The 19,292-nt window shown below is 37.4% G+C and overlaps 1 protein-coding gene across 3 annotated transcripts in view; it reads right to left on the reverse strand.

Annotated features, from left to right (window-relative positions):
• Positions 1 to 19,292, reverse strand: part of ATXN7 (ataxin 7) — a 128,997-nt gene that overhangs the window by 109,000 nt on the left and 705 nt on the right. The window contains exon 1 of one of the 3 annotated variants that reach the window (XM_030571335.1): positions 16,580 to 16,698. The exons of the other annotated variants lie outside the window; for them this stretch is intronic. The gene's annotated coding sequence lies outside the window, so the exon portion shown is untranslated. Of the gene's footprint in view, positions 1 to 16,579; positions 16,699 to 19,292 lie in introns of those variants that run through there. 3 annotated transcript variants of the gene reach the window in all.

Below are 19,292 nucleotides of genomic sequence, written 5' to 3' on the forward strand. Positions count from 1 at the left end.
AGCATTTTTCAAACACCTTTCTGACTGTTCTATTTTATAGTGATGCAATTTGACCTACATTTTCAATGGCTAAAGAGAGACAGAGAAATACAAAAGGGAGAGATGGAGAAGAGAGACATTTTCTGTCCTCACCCTCCATTAACTAGATCTTTGTCCCTGAAAGGAGTGTTAATAGGGAAGAGACAAGGTGGAATATCTTAGTAGTAAATTTTGAATAGAAAGCTAAACAATGGACTGATATAAGAAAAAATAAGACTTTTCTATGATCCTGTGCCCTCAATAAGCAAAGCAGAATGTAATGTAGAATCAGTGCTCGATACTAGAAATAGGAAAGCTCATTTTATTCAATTAGATCTCCTATCATAAGAGGTAATGCAGACTCTTTCTTGACATACCAACACACAATCCTGGCAAAATTCCAACAGTACCTAACCTCTTTTTATTGTATATGATGTTTTAATTAAAAACTGTACTAGATCATTGTTAACTCTCACAAAGCCTGGATTTTAAGTACCACATGTATCCTGCAAGTTGGACGATGGCTAAAGATCTTTCCTGCCTAGAATTTGTTTCAATAATTACTGTGACAGCTCATCCTCCCCTAGTGTCTACTGTCAGTTTTACCAATTTATGTCTAATTTTAATCACTTATAATCTATCCCAAAGCATGTAAAAAAACTGTTTAAAGTAAAACCCACTAGCACAGATAAACTTAAGTACAGAGAAACCCAGTGAAAACTGGTACAAAATCAGGCTGTCAGTATTCAAATGATGCCTCCTTATTGTCAAGTATTCCTAAATCAGCTATACACATTCATTTAATACTAAATGTGATATAATGAATGTGATATTTTCAGTTTAAATAAAGACGGAGAAAGTTGTAAAAGCTTTTTCATTCTATTGTAAACTAAAATAACTTGGCTTTTAAAATATTATTTTTTTCCTCTCTCAGCTAAAGCTATTGTAGTTGCAATGTCAGATGCTTGCTATTATGCAGTCACTGGTGTAAAATAAATGAATCTTTAGATTGCAAAATCTTTGTCTGTCATTTTCTGCATGTCTGGAGAGTGCCCTACCACCACCCTCATCCCTGGAGTGGTGATCTTTACTACAATACACATAAACAATAATAAGAGAACTGCTGTAATGCATCAAAACTAAGTAACAGGTTTTGATCTTATTTACACCAGCGTAAATCCAGTGTCTTCAAAGCAGTTATCTTGGATTTACACCAATGTAATGAGAGCAGAATCTGGTGCTAAGTGTCGTTTTAATCCACAAATCAACACAAAGTTTAGATTAATTCCTCGTATTGACCACTAAGGCCAGGTCTACACTTAAAACACTGCATTGCAGCTGCATCGCTGTAGCACTTTAGTGAAGACACTACTATGCCAAAATGAGAGCTTCTCCTGTCAACATAGTTAATCCACCTCAGGGAGAGGCAGTTGTTGCTATGTTGATGGGAGAAGCCCTCCCATAGCGCTGTCTATGCCCACAGTTAGCTCGGTATAATTGCTTCGCTGCAGATTTTTCACACCCCTGAGCGACGCAGTTATACTGATGTAAGTATACTGGCCTAAGATATTACAAGGATAACTTCTTGTTTATTAGGTAATAGTACATGTTGGGATGCAAGCCTCCTTGCCCTGTAGGGGCTAAGTAGCTCTCTTCCTCCTTCCAGTGCTGCTGCCTCTGCTGTCATAGCAGTGCTACAGGAAACCAGTCAGTGGTGGCTTGGGTGGGAAGGCAGAGAGCATCTTGGTAGGGGTAGGGACTGAAGGGGAGAAGGTAAACTTACAGCCTACCATGCCTCAACAGAGAAAGGACAGATAGTAGAATCAAGGGAGGGGACACAAGCTGGAGGGGGGGAGTACAGAAAAGATGAAGGAAGGAATTATTGTAAGAGGGTTGGAGAAAGATGTGGAGAGGAACCAGGAGGACACTATAGAGGGAAGTCCATGGATGTGAACAAAGAGACAGATTTGAAGGAAATACTTCCCAATGTATGAATTCCCCACACTACAAAAGTATAGGGAAATCCTCCCTCTCCAAAACAAAATTAATATATTCCTCCACTCCTATTATCCCTCTGTCTACATCTTCTTTATCTGTCTTTCACTAGATGAGCAAAAGTCTTGTCACCACAAAAAGTATAATATATTTAGTTTCAAATAGCCGCGTAACAGACTTAGGAAGGAGATGCTGGGATTTTTCTGCTGTAAAACACAAACGTACTTCTGTTATCCTGAAGTTTCCCTTTCTGACACGGAGGGAAAGGGTGCAATTATTCACAGAGTTTTCTTAATTATTTTTCCCATTATTAAAACACTTTTCTTTTTGGCTGTTTCATGTTCAGAGTCATATGCTCTTTTGTGTTTGGTTGGCTGCTTGGTTTTGGGGTGTTCCTATTGTTTAGGATTCCGTTAAGTTAGAGAGAAGGAAGCTGAAGTTGTATATTTGTTGCTGTCCCAACTGCTTAAAAATTCCAAGTACGAGAGCCAGAGTAAAGAGACTAGCACATTCCAAGAGAAAAAAAAATTACAGTGATCCCTCCAATCTAACTGACTAATGACTGATAGTCAGAATATAGGGATTCACATAAAGTACTCAGTGTTTATTGAGAAAAAAACATAGGGATTACAGTAGTGCCAACCCCAAGTGTTCAAAAACCATGAGTCACACCATCAAATGATAGATTGATGACAGACATTGGCTTAAATATCATGAATTCTTTTAAAAAGTTATATATTTGCATTTAAAGTTCAGTCAAGTCATGTTTCAAGCTTTCCTCTGCAACAATGAGGACTAGAAATTTACTTCTTTTTAAAGTAAAATGATATTCTCATGTATATACCTGGCCCTAAACCTAGGCTTATAAGAAACCAAATATCGTGAGACTCATGATAAAATCATGAGAACTGGCAACACTATGATTATGCAAACACACACCCAGAACTAGAGAGCAGGGAATTGCATAACTGGGAGGGGAAAAAAACATATAGTTTTTACAACATAATAGCATCATTCCAATAGTTTGGTTGAGACAATTCCATTTCAGTAAAACACGTATTGTAGATGAAGAAAACTAAAATATTACTATGATGCTCCTCAATTAATCCAGCTGTTTTAGAGGTTTTGTTTTTTGGTATCACTTTAGAATCTATGATCAAGAACTCCCTAGTTATGTCCACTCTAACAAAACAAAACACAAAAACAAAACAAAAACCGAAGACCCCTAGTCAAACTTATGTACATGACATTTTATGAACACAATATGCCATGTTAAAAATCTGAATGAAAAGTTTCCTCATAAATGAATGGTTAGTTGCTAAATTTTAAACCCCTGAAGACTGCGGTGTCACTGCAGAAATGCTTAACCTTAACACTGATGAACCTTAACACTGACGCAGGGGACTAGAATAAATGACCTCTGAAGGTCCCTTCCAGTCCGATTCTAGAACATTTGTGATATTAGACATGAAATTAGTACCACAAATCTGTTTTTAAAAAGCTCAGTATTTGTATTTTATGATATATATTCAAAAGGGCCCTAGTTTAGCAAAGTTCTTAATATGTGAGTCGCCCCCTGAAGTTAATAGGTCTACTCATGTGCTTAACAACAGACACATGCTTAAGTATTTTGCTGAATCACAGCAAAAAGGCCAAAAACACGAGAAAACGTTTAATAGCTAACTTCTAAATGCTACTCTCAATCTAGTGAAGCAATTTAATATGGCATTTAAAATTCTGTTATTGATCTAATACTTTTCCTGAGTAGCCAGTAGTTATTTGAAGAAGAGAGTTCTAGTTAATCTCGCTCCTCAAAATAATAATAATTTGCAATTTAACTTCACTTCATTATATGTCAATTATTTTTGGCAAATGGTATATTCAAACACTACTTCCAGTTTGTATAAGTACCTGCTAATATCTTGTGCAGTTACTGTAATTATTTCCTAACATCAAAATCACTGCTATTAGTCTCAGATGAGGAAAACAGTTCACTAGTTTCTTCATTCTTCTTCTGTTCATGGTCAAACACACTGGTAATGAAGCATTATAAAAACACTGCAAACATCTCTACAGCTTTATCATTGTTGTAGCAGATATACTAGTTCAGTGTTACTCAGTACACTTCCTACTGACTGTTACTCCCACCTAGAAATGAACACATGCCAAAGGCTGATACATTCACAGATAAAGTGGAATTAAATGGGATTAAGAAACTCACTGTTCACACGGTTACCTATTTATGAACCAAATGATCTAACTGTAGTCTTTTGAAATCAACTATTTCTATCCCCTGCTCATGTGCAACCACTATAATAGCTGTTCACAGAGAAATATACTCACACCACAGTTCTTCCCCACAATGCAGTGCATGAAGCCCCTTACATTTCTCAAGCAGAAATGACAGCTTTACAATTCGACTGGATATAAAAGAGTGCAGTGATACCTACACAAAGAGGAGGGCAGGTATTCTTAACAAGACACAGAACTTATAGGATTAGGTGTCAAAAATTAGATGCTTAGGGATACACAATCGTTCCTGATGTTGCATTGATGGTCCCTCCTCCACTGACAGCTAGAATTCAATTGTTGCATTTCGCCCCCTTCCCTGATCTTGAAAATTTCTGAAGTATGGGCAGTTATACTACTACTCAACTGGAATCAAGGAGGCAAAAAGGGAATCAGTCTCCTCAGTCACTGCCCTCCTCCCCATAATTCACCCTTCTGTTTTACCCTGAAATGACGGACAATTCCATTAGCATTTCCCCACCATTAAAAAGAAAACAAGTGGAGCAGAAAGACAAGATAAAGAAGACAGTACATAAATGAGGCAGAGGAATTGTAATAGAAGATGTATTAGGCCAACAATCCTACAGCATGTAGGTGTTAGGAGAGTTCCAGGCCCTGGATGAATATAAATAGACAAAGCACATTTTTCTTAAAATCTAGCCCATGATCATCTCTACCTCCAACACAAACACACACATCCATAAACACAATTTGTTCATCCTCTTAAATTTTTCAGTGTATTTTTGAGAATCCATAAATAAAATCATTTTCCTACCAGAAATATTTGATATCAAATAACAGCAGAATAGCAGGATAAAACCAAGTGATAGAGCCAACATAGCAGCGATCCCTCTGGTCTTCCATCCAGCACAGATGGATGTCCAAAAAGAAGGGAGCATAGCCATAGAACTGCTACAATCAGCTGAAGCTTGTTTGGCATAATTTCCAAATGGAGCAAATGAAAGCAGCCCTGTTGCAACCCTAGGAGCAGCTTAGTATGTCAAGGTGTAGATATGACTTACAGCCCCCTGTATATCCTCAATCTCCCAGAACTCTGCTAGCCACAAAACAAACAGTCCTAAGGATCTGGAACAAAGTTTATTTTAAAAAAATGGAAAGGCAAGTGTATAAATAATTAAAAATGGAAATATGGGATACAATAATTTTCAAAAGAAAACATGGAAGTCCAGGATTAAATATAAATAAGAGAAAAATGTAAAAGGCAAGAGATACAGTACAGACCGATTTACGCGCAAATCCACTTAAAAGGCAGTAGCACCATGCCTCCCAGTGCTGCCTATTTAACATGCGAGACTCGTTAACACGCGGTACAGAAACTTGCTATGTAGCGCTACGGATTTGCTCACTAACTCACTGACACAGAAATCAACAGGAAGTGCGGAGCGGAAACATGTTGTACGTCTTTACTGACATTGGTAAATACGTATCACTCACGCTTAGTCATTGTCACGCTAGAGAGATATATAATATCTAGTAGTTATATAGTAATATATATATACACACACACACACACACACACACACACACACACACACTACATTAGAAAATTTCAATCGTAGGCCTAACATAATGGCAGAGGACAAGCGTCAGCGTTCCTACACTCTAGAAGAAAAGCTAGCTGCAACAGATCAAGTAAATAGCAGAGAAACCCAGGCCAAAGTTTCAAAAGATATTGGGACTGCCGAATCTACTCTCCGAGGATGGCTAAAAAACTAATCTAAACTGAATAGCTTTGTACAAAAAATGGATTCTGCTGCGGTGCTTAAGCAAAAATGTGTGTGCTATTCAGTAAAACCCACATAAGACAAAGCCATGTGCACGTGGTTTGCTAAGGAATGGCTGAAAGGAATGCTGCTAAAGTGGGCCAATTCTTCAAGCCCAAGTGACAAGATTTGGAAATTTAACAAGTGACGAATCATTCCAAGCCAGCAAGGGGTTTATAAGTCGTTTTTAAAAGAGTCATGGCATAGCGCAGGTATCAAATTCTCGAGAAAGCAGATCAGCCGATGAATCGGCCATGAATGCGTTTCCCGCCGAGTTAAAATCTATTTTACAAAATGAAGACTACCACGAAGAACAATTTTATAATTGTAATGAAACAGCTTTATTTGCAAAACTGCGAAAAAGACTTTAACCTTTAATTACGAGACATAGAAAACAGCTGGATTTAAAAAGATGAAAGTTTGTGTGACTCTTCCTTTTTGTAATAATAAGACAGGAAGCCGTAAGCTTGCCCCTCTTCTCGTTGGCTGCTTTCACATCCCTCACTTCTTTAATCACCTCAATAGAGCCAAACAGCCAGTAATATATGCTAACAGTAAAAATGCTTGGATGACAAGACACATTGTCGACGACTGGTTCCACAACAGCCTTGTTCCAGCTGTTTGTAAGCATCTGTGGTTGAAGAAACTCGAAGCCAAAGCAATTTTGCTACTTGACAATTGTCCAGCCCATCCTCCAGTTGAATCACTGGTATCGAGCGATGGAAAAATTTGAGTGCTATACCTACCACTCAACACAACATCCAAAATTCAACCGTAAGACCAGGGCATTATTCAGAATTTTAAAAACAATTATCAACAGGAGTTGATTTTGGCGATCGTGTCATGCAAGTCTTCAGGCATTTTTGAATTCCTAAAACAGTTAAGCATGAAGGAAATTATTTATTTAGTTAAAAAAGCTTGGGATGGAGTAAAACAAAAGTCCATTGAAAACTGCTGGATGAAGGCTCTCAGTGATGCCTTTTCTGTCAAAAATGGCTCAGACTTGGAAAACTCCAGCAGTGGCACTGATTCAGAGCCAGACTTTGAAGGATTTTTGGAAGACAACGCCCTACAAACACGCATGAACACAAAAGAGGATGAAGGTAAACTTCTCTTTCAAATGATAAAAGATTTTAGTTTGGATATGTCGCCGGAAATCATTACCGAGTGGGTGGAGTTGGATGAAGATTGCCCGACTTCAGAATTTCTGCCGAGGAAGAAAGTTTAATGGGCTGTGAGGCTACATCAGATCACCAAAGTGATGGCAAGAATTCTAATAATGCAGGCCTAAATGACAATGACAACGACGCCGAGGATGGCATTGAAAAGATCAAAATTTCACCCCACAGAAGTCCTTAGTGCTGTAGAAACTGTTGTAAGATTTATGGAGAAGCAAAATGCGGAAAATATCGAAATCATTCATCTGCAGCGCATAACAGACTTTATACAAAAGAAAAAAAAACGCGAGCCAGAAAGAAAAAATGCTGTTATTTTCTGCTCTAAGTGAATCATAAACACTTTCTTCAGCATGGCCCTCTTAATCCACAGTCCGTTAACACGCAGTCGTGATAGCTTGATTCCTGACATCCACATGTAAACAGGTCTGTACTGTAATAACTTTAAAAACAATACAGGCAAAGGTTAAATATAAATGTATAGATAAAAGGCATATTTACCCATTTTACAGATAGAAAACCAGAAGTACAAAGATGACATGATTTGCAGCAGGCCAATGGCAGTGCCAGAACACTGCCTCCCACACAAAATTTAAAAAGAGACAAGGAAAAGGTTAAAATACAAAACAAGGAACACTAGCCTAGGATTAACAATAAAAACAGAGGCAGTGGAGATTAGGTATGTGGTACAGCAACAAAAAATAGGAATTTATAATAGGTATTTTTCTCATAAAGAAAAAAACTAAACCTAGTGATGTGTGCAAACATCACTCTGATCACTTTGCTTGTATATGGTTTCCCCTTTTTCCATTCCCTTTGGCCCTTATCCTGCAAGCTGCTTCACAAAGGCAGATCTCTGTACTCATACAAAGCGGTAGGAGGGCTGCACAGTGATTCACATGCAAAGAGGAGTTCACAGGATTGGGATGTTCATCTTTTTATTTATTTTTAGACCGTAAGCTCTTTGGGCCAGAAACTGTTTCTATTTATATATTTGTACAACACCTAGCACAAAGGAGCTTCAATCCTGATTGGGGCCTTTGGATGTTACTGCAATATAAATATTAACCAATAATAATAAAACAAAATTTTGTTTCCTCTGCTCTGTCAATGCACGCAGACACTTGCCCTACATGCCTGCAGCTAATTAATATACGATACCAAATCTTGAAGAGGCAGGGCAATCTGGCCAGTCAGTTTCACAAGAGTAGAAATGAGACTGTGTGTACAGACCTGTTCAACATAGGGCATCCTTCTAATGGTGTTTACCATCCAGTTGCAGTCTAATGCCACTAAACGCTTTGGAGAGAGAACCTGAGAAGCACCTATCTCAGATTTATTAGAAGTCGTAAATATAAGAACAGTTACACATGTATAATTCTTTGTCTAAGAAGATTTTAAAAGTTCATCAGGGATGCTATCAACATATCAAATTCAAAACCAGACCAATCTTAACATTGTTATAATCTAGATGGAAAAAAATGTCCCAATTTTACGGGGTCCATTCTCCCAACAATATTCTGCATTTACACGCAAAGTAATCAAAACCAAATCATACTCCTATCACTTAAAAAATTCAGCAGTTTTCTAGACAAGATAATAAAATTGTCATTATGGTGTGAGCACAAATACCAAAAGCAATTTCCCTATAGCAAAACTATGAACATTGCTGCTGACATCACTGATGATGCTGGCTGATGCACAGGGAAGAGCTGGTAAGGCACTAGAAACAAGAGAAAATGTTTATGAAGTGGAAAAGGTAACCAAGAGTAAAAGAAGAAAATTTAATTTGAAAGCTTCAAAGTTATTTGCAAGGTATAATCAGAAAAAGTATATATAAAATGAAGCTGATGCATCTTTTTTAATTTTGTAAAATTCTTTATGAATAGTATAGGGAAGAGTTCTCTCTCAACATACATTTATAAAACACAAACCTCCAATATAACATAATTGTATAGGATATTGTGTATGATGAGGACTTTAAAAGCAGTGAACTACTGTTACAGCTAGAATATGTATATACGTTTTCATTGTCAAATTTTCAATTGTTTATAAATAAAAATTAAGTTAATTATTCAAATCTTGATCTTTAGGTCCAGTGTTACAGAAAACCACTGTCTAACAAAATCTTTACAAATTCTTTGTTATGAAGAAAAATGTCTGGAAGGCTGCTTCACTTGGCCATCAGAACTGATCTCAAACTTTCAGATAGCTCTTCTCTGCTTTCTCATCCTAAAACAATGATAGCACTGTGGATCATGAGTCCCCCAGCACAATTAAGTAGTACAAATATTACCTAAGGAGTAAGCCTTCTCTAAATATACTGAGAAACAACATGTTTTCCTACTTCTGAAGACACCTGAAAAGACTCCTGCACACTTTGAAATCTATTACTCCATTTCAGTCTTTGACTCTGCCATGGTCTGACTGTTAACCATAATAGTCAGCCTTGAAGCTCAACAATAGATACAGGAGGTTACACTAATTAGAGCTGCTTTTTATTATCACTTCCCAAGCAATGAATGATATTCATATTGTGCTAACAGCACTGTGTGTATTGCCACTATGATCAGAAATCTATACAGACAATTAAGCGTGTGTCTACTTGTAACCACTGTGTTCTTTTGGTAGCCTGTTTGTGAAGGAATCAGTGAGTTCCTTACACAACTGTGGTCCAAGAGATTCCATGGTATATCCAGCAGCATTTTTCTTAAAATGTGCAAGTCTGGGTTCTGCAAATGTAGTTTGATTCTACAAAACATGTCTACCACTCTTCATATTTTTGCCATAATTATGACATTAACAAGACTCCATTACATATTTCAAAATGTACAATTCTTACAAACACGGATAATTTCTCCATTATAGAGATGCCAACTAAGTCACACTTCTGATTTTTTTAAAACCTGCTATTGTTACAAGCAACATCTAAGGCCCTGATCCTGCAATCTCTTATATATTTGTTTAACTTCCCTATGTCCCAATGGAACTTCTCATCATAGTAAGGTTAAATGCACACATTAGTGTTTACGGGATCAGGGACCAAGATGTCTACAACTTTAACATTTAAAAGTATTTTCTCTGTTTTTTCCATTTGACAGCATTGTGTGTACAGTCACTTTCACCTGTTTGTGTGAGTCTTTCACACAGCAACAGGGAAGATTTTTTTTTAAAAACAGGAAAATTAATTGGAAGCCCAAAATTAAATAAATAAATTTGATTGGGGGGGGGGTTCAGGGTCAAATATATTGCCTGTAACTACTTTTAACTAATTAAGAAAATATATTTAGATTTCAAGTTGATTGCATCACCTTAAATAATTCTCATGAAGCAAGAGCACAGATTTATTTCATGTTATTTGTATTGTTCAGCATTAGCCCAACTTTACATATTGTCATAACCTATAGGCACGACTTAGAGATGAAAAAAAATCATTAAATAAACATAACTGCCAAAGCAACGTAAGAGTAGAACAGAAGTGAAAATATTTACAATAAACCACAAAATCACAGATGCATACTTGTGTTGATTCTTAAAATAGTTTTGTTTTACTTTCAGCTCTTACAGGTCATCTGGGGCTTTGGTGTGAGATAGAGGTCGGGGCACCTACCTGATGCAGTGGAATGCATGGCCAGAAACAGAAAAGTAAGCTCCTAAGTGACTTTCATAACAGAAATATAGTTGTTGAGTGAGTTTAGGTGCCCATGGGGTTAGACAGCAGCTAAACAAGGTTTTCAGGGTTTTAGATGCACAAGTCCCTTTGTGGAATTGGGCCTTACACACATAAGTAGTTCCATTCACTACTCACATGAGCAAAGTTCAGTATGTGCACAAGTGCTTGCAGGGTTGGGGCTTAAGTGAGCAAATATGGTGAAAGAAAATCTGGGGGTCGCATGCACTCCAAAGTCCAGAAACTGGAGTGAGGGACTAAGATGTGGTGGCAAAAAAAAAAACACAACCTCCATGAGGACAGGAATACAAGTACTTAGTTAGAGGCAAGCATCACCCAAAAGGTAGGCAGCAATGACAACACTGGTGAGCAAGTATGTAGATCAGCACCTCTGCTAAAAAATTCCAGCTAGTATAATTCCAGTGAAGCCCCATCAGGTATTAAACCGCTATCCCCCTTCACCCAAATGGAAACCTCACACATGACAACCCAGAACCATCACCTGTTCTCATCTGGGATTTATTTTCCTTCAGATCCAAGGAATCTAGCTGCTGCAGTATAAATAACTGATGTAATTTACACCTCCCTTCACAAGCATAATTGAACTGGCCTTATATGTCCTCCGAGAGAAGCCAAATTACTTTCTCTTAGTCCGTCAATATACAATGCTTTTTAAATACTTGGTTAATCCATTTGCTATTAACATAAGTATATGAGTGGTATTTTAGCAGGCATTTAAAAAGATTCTACCTTTGGTCCATTCCTCAGAGAAAAGTCATGGCTTGAGGAGTTTCTATGTATTTTAGGATTTTATGCTGCTGTCTATCACCACAGTATCTGAGCATTTTCACTGCAATAGTGGAAAGACTTAAAATAAGGGATTTCCATACAGAGAGTAAAGCAACAAATCATGAACTGTGTGTGTGATCCTAGGATGCTGCCATGACTCTCACTTTATTTAGGCTGAAGCCTGAATGCTGAAACAATCTGAGAAGTCAAGATACTGCAGCATGGCATGCCCTGTCATGTTTTAGGAGGATTGTAAAGTGACTCTTCATAACTATTACCAAAAAAATTGCAATTATTTTATTAATAATAATTATATCTAGGTATTACAAAGTGCTTTTCAACTGCAGACCTCAAGGTGCTTTACTTCTATTTAAAAATATCTTAAGCCAATAGAAAATTGCAAAATAAAACCATTTTAAATTAAAAACATGTTTATTAAACACAGATTCAATATATTCTTCCTTAATGTTCTGAAGGCTATGGCCTTTATTCCATCCTCCTCCTCCATCATTTAGATTTCCCTTGGTATGCTGAAAGATTTGTTTTAATTGTCTGGGTTTCCTTTTACTGCTGTGAGATTTTTTTTAAAAATATCTTTTATTAAATGTTTAAAAGCTGACTCAGAAGTTACGCCATAGCTCTGATTCAGCTTTCTTAAACAGATACTGAGTCAAAGAATCTGGCCACATGATGAATAAAGCACTATTCAGAGCCACAAGAAGCAGCTGCTTTCCGAAGGGGAAATGGCTGTTTACCTGCATATCCTTTCACAAAATTCCCTCAGCAGTATCAACACATATTTATTTAGATATTTTAAATGTGATAATCATAACTCCTAGTATATGTACTATATTTAAAATTATCAATGGACAAAAACATTTACAAACTGGCTCAGTGCCACCAAAGGATTCTTCCCATGTCTTGAAGGCCACCAAACTCACAAACTGGAGGAGAAGTAAATTGCAGAACTGTGGACCCTACACTGAAAACACATATCAATAGTTCCCCTTCCGGTAAATCAATGGGCTTACTGGCTAGAGCACCATGACTGATCACAACTGCCACAGAATTACAAAAGAAAGAGATTATCTCAAAGATCACTGGGGCATAAACCAGTTAGGATTTTACAGGCCACATCAAACACTTTAAACTTCACCCACAATCCAACTGACAGACAGTGCAGATCATGGAATACACATGCAATGTGCTATTAAGGAAAAATTCACTTAATAATGGTCAGGCAGTTACATTCTATACCAGCAGTAGTATCCAGATAGTTTGAAGGCCTAGCCCCATGTAGTCCGCAAGGCAGTAATCTCACTTTGAGAGGAAAATAGAGACCATAGTCTCAAAGGTCTCAACTGTCTTGCAAGCACAATCAGAGGTAAGATACTGCAAGTGTGTCATTTCTACCTGTTGGTTCTCTCACTCTTTAAGCATTATCTCTATTTTAACCAGGTTGATCTCCATCATCTAGTCCTCATCCAGACCATAATCTCAGTTAGTCCCTTATTTGACATGTGTGAACTGAATGTTTTCAACAGCTAGGATAAAAATGGCAACTCATCACATTACAAGCCCAACTGTGCAATTTCTAAGTACCCAAACTTCCACTGTCTTAGAAGTTCAACTTTGGTTTGACAAGTATAAATAAATGACCGACCATCTTAAATTTATAGAGTAATTAATCTCAAAATTCTGTAAAGTAAATATTAAAGAGGATCCCACACATTATATCTGGTAAGATGTGACAGTATTCCTGGGAAAAGATCTGAGAGAAGAAATTACCAAAAATGCCATCACTGAATAACATAAGCAACAAGATCGTAAATGAAGGAAAAGTTACTTATAAATAAAATACTATTATTCTCATAAAGTGAGAAAAATAAGTCCACGTTCCCTCTGAATTTTTGTGAAGTATGGCTTCTGATGGCATAAACAATGAATTAATGTTGGGTAAGTGATGTAGCCAATCTATCACGGCATCATTAGCCAGAGACATCAAGTACGTCAACCCACCATTATGATGATAATAAAAGGAACAGTCCAAGCAAAAGAAAGCTGTTTGTTCTTGAGCTCTGTAGAGGCAGGACAGGGAGTTCAAGAAGAACCAGGGGTAAAGATATGAGTTAAATTGTGGTCACGGGCAGTTTATCCTGTTGTAACAAAGAAGGATCTTTCAGTTCATATGGTTGTTGTGAAGGGCATGCAAGAGCTGAATGAGCCATCATTAGAGAAGGACCAGTGGCAATATCACATATTTAGCAAAACTGCAGGTTATATCTGAGGATACAACGAACAGCTTCCAGGATTTTAATTAAACCAAAATGATACTACCAAAACTTTCAAATGTAATGATATATTTGCTTCTGCCAGAAACAAAGATGAAGACCAATTAACTCTGTATGATGCTGTAGCCCAGAACTCTGTAGGATTTGCATCATTATCTGATAATGGATATTTTTAAAGCATTATATTAAGTACATTTTTTAAAATCAATCATGGTAACACAGATAATATGCTAAAAACCTGACTACCACGTGGTTAATAAAGGATTGGATTATTATTTTATAGTAGTGCCAAGTTTTGTACTCTCTCCCTCACTTTTATGCCCCTATTCTGTAAAAATATCCCAGCATGAGGCCCTGCACAAATGCTGGAGTCCCTGCAAGCAAACCTATCTGCATCCATCCATTTCTAATAAATAGTAGACTGCTAAGTATGTAAAGCCATGGAGATTGTTACCCAAGTTAAGGAATAGTGTGGTATAAAAGATCTTATTCTACTTAGTAAAAATGCTCCATAGCAGATTGCTGTCCAGTACTATAAATTGTGGTCTTTAAGATATGAAAATTCCAACAAACAGAGCTTCTTATTCCATTGGTATCTGTGTACAGCTATAATATACTATTGAAAAAGGCAGGAAAGAATCAAGTGCTAGTGTCTAATTTTGTAGGGGTTTCTTTTGTGTGTTTTATTTATGAACATAATTGTGCTGTTAGAGTTGCTTTACCTGTTTTGCAGGATTTCTTAAGTATTTGTTTTAATGAATTTGTTAGCTTTACCTTTGGTATTCTTGAAGTGTTTTTCCCTTGAAGCATTTACAATGATCATATCTGTGGGACCTGCTTTTCTTTTTCTCATTCCATGTTCATATAAAATCATGTGTTATGTATATCAATTAATGATAAAATTTTTCAGTAATAATGCACAAAAAGCAGAAGTGTTCAAAATATTTTTGTTCTGTATTTCAAAAGAAGCTGGATGAGTGGACTTGTAGGCTCTAAAGCAGGGGTTGGCAACTTCTGGCATGCGGCTCACCAGCGTCAGCACCGTGGCAGGCCGGCCCAGTTTGTTTAGCTGCCGTGTCGGAGGTTCAGCAGACCGCAGCTCCCACTGGCTGCGGTTCGCCGTCCCAGGCCAATGGGGGTGATGGGAAGCCGCGGCCAGCACAGCCTGCGCTGCTTCCTGCTGCCCCATTGGCCTGAGACAGCGAACCACAGCCAGCACAGCCTGCGCTGCTTCCTGCTGCCCCATTGGCCTGAGACAGCGAACCATGGCCAGTGGGAGCCACAATCCGCCAAACCTGCCGACACGGCAGGTAAACAAACTGGCCCGGCTCGCCAGGGTAACTGTGTGCCAGAGGTTGCCAACCTCTGCTCTAAACTTTTACACAGTTTTGTTTTTGAGTGCAGGTTTTTTGTACATAATTCTACATTCGTAAGTTCAACTTTCATGATAAAGAGATTGCACTACAGTACTTGTAATGTGGGAATTGAAAAATAGTATTTTTTTTACAGTGTAAATATTTGTAATAAAAAATAAGTATAGAGAGCACTTTTTGTATTCTGTGTTGTAACTGAAATCAATATATTTCAAAATGTAGAAAAATCCAAAAATATTTAAATAAATGGTATTCTATGATTGTTTAACAGTGCATAAATTTCATGATTAATTTATTTAATCACGATTAACAGTGATTTTTTTTAAATCTCTTGACAGCCCTACTTGCAACCAATTAATTAGTTTTCTCAAAGTAATTATTAATGAGGAATCATAACTGAAGTAGTGTGAATCTAGTTGTGTCCTGCAACAATCTGTTCTTGCCCTACTGCTTTTTGGTGTCTTTAGCAATAAGCTGGAAGAAAATATAAAATCATTCTGGTGTTGTTTCCAGAGGACACAAAGAATAGAGTGATAAATAATGATAAGGACAAGTCGGTTCTAGAGAGCAATCTGGACCACATGGTAAATTGGGCCCATTCAAACAACATGCATTTTAATACGGCCAAAAGTAAATCATAAACACAGGAACAAGAATGTAGGTCACACTTTCAGGATGAAGGAATCATAAAGCAGTGATTCTAAAAAGAGACCGTGCTGGCTAACCAAGTAAACATGAGTTCCCTGGGCAAGGCTGTGTCTAAAAGGTGTAATGCAATCTTTGGATGTATGAAATGGAAAATATCAAGTAGGAATAGATATATGGTATTGCCTCTGTATATAGCATTGGTGAGACTATTATTACTCTATCCAGTTCTGGAGTCTTCATTTAAAAAAAAGATGTTGGAAAATTGAAAATGTTTCAGAAAAGAGCTATAAGAATTATACTAGTTTTGAAATCCTGCCTTTCAGAGACCTAAGGAACTCCATCTTTAGCTTATCAAACAGAAAATTTAGAAGTGTCTTGATCACAGCTTATTAGTACCCACATGGGGAGGAAATTTCATTTAGCAGGAAGTTCTTCAATCTATCAGACAAGATTCAATGGATGAAAACTGAAACTAGACAAATTCAGACTGGAAATAAGGTGAATTTTTTTTTAACACTGAGGATAATTAACCATTAGTACAACTTACCAAGGGATGTAGTGGATCTCCATCACTTGAAGTTTTTAAATCCAGAGACTGGATATTTTTCTAAAAGACATACTCTAGTTCAACCAGAAGATAGGAACCTGAGACAGGAGTCACTTGGCCTGTGTTATGCGAGAGATCAGATTAGGTCATCATAATGCTCTCTTCTAGCCTTAAAATCTATGAAGTAGTTAAAAAGATTTAAATAGCATTTAAAATCCTGCATTTTTATTAAACAAAAAACATTGATAGTGTAGATGTATTGATATAATTTATGATGGGGATTCAATAAACAGCAGCAGATCTAAACCTTAGCCTCATTTAAGAATAGAGCTAGAACTACTGATATTTTCTTTTAAATCAAAGTGCTGTTAATTCAAGCGTGAGACAAAGACAGAAAACAGAGGGCGCATTCTAGAACCCTGAAATGTTCTATAATTAGTGACACATATGAAGACAAGAGTCACATAAACATCATTAAACTATGTGAACTATTCAGATGATTTGCTGGATTCTAAATTAACTTTAATCAATAAAAAAGTATCTAGATATCACTATAAAAAGAGTTCAGTGAAAACATCTGCTAAATGGACAGAGGTGATCAAAAAATAAAAAATGTTTACCCTGGATAAAGAAAGTGATAAAAAGTAATACAAAAATAATATAATGGCATATAAATTGATTGGAGTTCTTCAGCTGAAACAAAGTATTCAATTCTGTTCACCTCATTCCAAAAAGGACATAGCAGAAATAGAAAGAGTCCAGAGAAGGGATACAGAAATTATTACAGTCATGGAAGGACTGAGGAGAGTTTAAAATGTTTAAGATAATGTAGATTACAGAGGAAATGAAGAAGGGGAGATAGATTGAGGTATATAAAATAATGAACAGTTTAGAGAAGTTTAATCAGGCACTCTTATCTACCCTTTCTCATAATACAAGAACAAGATCAGGGTGATAGGTGCCTTAAAAAACAAAGCAGACTGTTTAACTAGAGGCAGCCAATGAAATTAAATGGCAACAAATGCAAAACTGATCAAAGGAAATGTTTTTTTTTAAACCACACAAATTAACCAGTGAACTCATTGCCATAAAGTATTATTGAGGCCCAGAACTAGCCCAATTTAAAAAAAGGATTAGACACTTATATGAATAATAAGACCATCCACAATTACATAAAATAATAAAGCATTTCAATCTCTTAAATGTTCTATATCTATGCAGATTTCCACTGCTGTCACTCATCACTGTAATATTTCATAACCTAAGCTCATGCTTCAAGATGTAAACCAGCCACTAATTACCTAGGATTAGGAAGAAACCAATTGTCAATTATGGGGCTTCTTGTACCTTCCATTGAAGAATCTGGTGCTAGACACTATAAAAACAAGATACTGAACTAAATAGGCACTGCCCTGATTTGGTATGGCAGTTCCTATGTACCTTTTAAAGGCCAGTCTCAGGAGCAAAATGAATCCCTATGCAAGTTCACATTTAAACCAGGAAACCGCAAAACATTACACTGCACACACATTTTACTGTTTCTGATATCAATTTTCAAAACACTACAAAACATCTTTTAACAATGTCAAAACAAAAGACTGACCCTGGTGAGAAAAAACAAATGTTTTGAGCATAAAAAAACCCAACAAGCATATAAGTTATTTAACACATCATGATCAAAATCAAAAGTATGGGGGGGGAAAAAAACGTGCCACTAAAACTCTTGAAACACGTTTGTTAAAATATACCACATTAACAGTGCCACTTGCTACAGCTCATCATGCTGTTGCTGCAATGTCATTGTCTGTGGTTCCACATGTTAAAGCTCACCATACGGCATCAACAAAACTCTAACCTCTCCATCCCCTTGATCTCGCCTCTATGTTTTTGCTGGACCCTAGCTTTGGTCTGAAGGGAGCTGCTCTACAGAGCAATGAGGCCCTGCCAGCCATGCTAAAACAAGAGATGGCTTCTGCCTCGGTGTGAACATCTTTAGTGTGGGCATTACTTCCGTTCCCACTGCAACCTGATACTTAGCTGGTCAGTAAAAGGGTATGCAAAGTGCTGGAGACAGCACCAGTCAGTTGGTGAGCAGCTCTCAGAAACTCTGGATCCAGTAGGGCCAGCTGGGACCCTGAAGGCCAGATTTAGATGTCTGGTCCTTCTTGGCACAGGCGGGGGGAAGAAAGTTATTATTGTTGATACCATATTATGTTATAAAATTAACCCTGACAATATGGGGCACTACCTGCTCAGAGATGAGAACAGGGTCCAATGTGAGTACTGGCCATGTGATCTCAATGAGCTAAGAGAGGATCATTCACACTCAACCAGGAATTAGAAGTTGTAGGGGTGGCACAAATACAAGAGCAACAGTGGTAAGGGATATGGCTGGTGATGAGGGAAACAATGGCCATGGCAGCCGGGAGATGGGAAATGGGGTGAGAGCTGGGACAGTTCTAGAGAGACGATGGTCATGCCAATGCCAATGGAAAGCATGGCACTGGTGGGGAAGGTGACACGGAGAATAACAGAAATGATCACATCGAGGGGAATGATGAGGAAGGCAACCGCGATGAGGGAAATGGCAGTAACAACAAGATGGGAAACAATGGTAAAAGCAACAAGGCAGAAAATCATGGTGGTACCAGGGACACGATGCCAACAAGGGTGGCCAGGGGGACAGTGCGCAGGACCCGACGTCAACGCCACA

The sequence above is a fragment of the Gopherus evgoodei genome, chromosome 7, assembly GCF_007399415.2.
Source record: "Gopherus evgoodei ecotype Sinaloan lineage chromosome 7, rGopEvg1_v1.p, whole genome shotgun sequence".
Classification (NCBI taxonomy): domain Eukaryota; kingdom Metazoa; phylum Chordata; order Testudines; family Testudinidae; genus Gopherus; species Gopherus evgoodei.